Here is a 2,499-nt window from a genome sequence, read left to right on the forward strand (position 1 = left end):
AGGATCTGGCCACGCACCGATCCTGGAAGGTGCCTCATTTCCTCCCAGATGGAGGTGAAGGGGTGCCAGAGCCAAGGAGTAGCTCCTAGGCAGCAGGTGAGAGGACGCCTGCAGCCACTAGTGCAGGCAGCACTAGAGAATATTTGATACATTCAGCAAGTATTTGTTATTATGTGGTGTTAAATAAAATAGCTCCTGCACTACTGTGGCCATCTGATAGCATCAGGACTGGATATTTGTATGGCATTAGTCCAGGCAGGCACTTAAGCCTGGCAAGATGTCATTGTAGCGCCATCTCCCCATCACCAGGCAGCTGCAGTATCCTCCTTCCTGGGAGACAGTGGCATCATCAGAGCCTGCTGTGCTGCAAAGCAGCTGACCTCCTGGTCATCTAGCAGAAAAAAAAGAGTGACTATTTTGAGAGGACTTAGAGAAACAGAAAAGGACTCATTTGAGAGGAAGAGAAAAAAGGGAGTAGCATGAATGTCGGAAGTCAGCAGAGAACTGAGACTCCCAGACTGGGTGCATGCCTGCTCCTTTGAGGCTCGGCTTAGCAACAGCAGAAGGGATCACTACTGTGAGCATGAGCAGCTGAAAACCTCCTGGGAGATGTAGGAAGAAGAGAACAGGGCCAAACAACAGCTCTTGCCTGACTAATTGGAAAGGAGGCTCAATTAGTAAACTGCGTGCTATGTTTTTTATCAGGCTATGAGAAGGGAAGCTTACAATATGCTAATACAATAGACACCAATTAGTGTGACATCTTTGGGAATTTGGCGAGTAAAATCTAACAGATCTTCTGAAACTTGTGAAATATCATCAAATGCCCAGTGGTTGTTGTCCTAAACCTAAAACAACAAAGGGGATGTGGTGGATTTCTCTATACAAGCACCCTTGCCCCTACCCAGAAAAACCTTGTCCTTTAGTTGTCCTAGTTAACAAATGTATCATCCAAGGGGAAACCTTACTGAGCTTTAAAAATAGCCATATATTCACTCTTAAAAGTGGGCTGTAACTTCTCAAGAGCATGAGATGCCTACCAGCTCCTTTAGAGAGGTACCAAGAGGAGAAACACACAATGCAGACCAAGAGAAGATGAAAGCGGAAAGTGTCTTTGCACCCTGAGGGAAGACCATTAGCATACAAAACCATAATCCAATTACCACTTAATTCTGAAAACACTCTACAGCACATGCGTGGGACATTGACCTTGGAGTAGTTTTCCAATTCCAGCAGGTCCCTGATAAGCTTCGGTTGTTACACTTTGCTGTGCCTGATTTTTAATGTTCTGCCTTAGCTAAAACATTTTTTGTTTCTCAGCCACTAAGATCAAGTTTGAAATCCTCTTGAACCTATTTTGCCAGCTGCCTTCCTAGGCTTCATCCGACAGGCCTTGTGTTGCCTTTAAAACCTCTCTCATGACGGTGATGTACGGGCATACTTCTGAGCGTATTAATCACCACTTAGAAATAATTCTTAACCTGTATATGCTTCTTCCTCTTATTAGGACAAGGGTCTTCTTTTTCAGAAAGATTTATTCCATTTATCTAAACCACAACTATTAAAGTAGTAGCTTCTGTCACTCAATTTATTCTGACAGAGAGAGGGGAAAATTACACCACGTGGGAACCTAGCAAATTAGAATGGGTGTGTTCTGAAAATTTAAGAGGGAACTAGTTTCTAAAATATTTGCTAATTATTTTAATTACATCCTCTTTCTGTACAGGAAATATCAAGATGATTATATGGGGGTGTTGGGGGGGTAGGGGGTGGAGAGGAAGGTGTTAAGCTAGCACATTAACAGACCAATTCCATCATAACATCTTCCTTTTGTTCCTCTGAAACCTCTGCTTCATACAGGTTAAAACTACCAAACGAAAAAAAGTAAAACTAAAGAAACTTAATTCCACGTTCACGGACAAAGCACTCAGCTGAAGCCTCCCACGTCACAGGAACTCATGCAACCACCTGTTCTGTCATGGTGTTAGCCTGGAAATGAGTCTAGTATCCCCAGCGGTAATACAGCTTACACCTTCTCCAGCCCTGGCAGCACCATCTTCTGTATAATATTATTATTAGTACGTAGAAAGCACTCGTCACTTCTCTACAATTCAGGATAGGAAATGGAAACAGTGACGTACTGGCTGTTATTATACCTTATAGCTCCATGAGCTATCAGCATCTTAAACTTCTGATGTATGTGAAGCATTCCTCAGCGAGACAGTGTGTCATGCACTGACAACAAAGGATGAAAAACTTACTTCTTCTCCCCTGCATTGTTAAAGAAATTACTCCCTGCCTTTTTCTACACTTAAGTACTTTTCAGAGTGACTTTTTATGAGAATTGCACTGAAAAACTGAACTAGAGGGATTGCAGATGTTGGGAAAAAACACAAGTAAATATTAATTTATCAAAGTTATAGGAGAGTTATGACATAAGGTTTGGACTTTATTCCAGATTTCAGAGTGTGAAACTGAGTTGCCTTTTTTGTCCTGCTG

This window comes from Buceros rhinoceros, unplaced genomic scaffold, assembly GCF_000710305.1.
Source record: "Buceros rhinoceros silvestris isolate BGI_N320 unplaced genomic scaffold, ASM71030v1 scaffold24208, whole genome shotgun sequence".
Lineage (NCBI taxonomy): Eukaryota > Metazoa > Chordata > Aves > Bucerotiformes > Bucerotidae > Buceros > Buceros rhinoceros.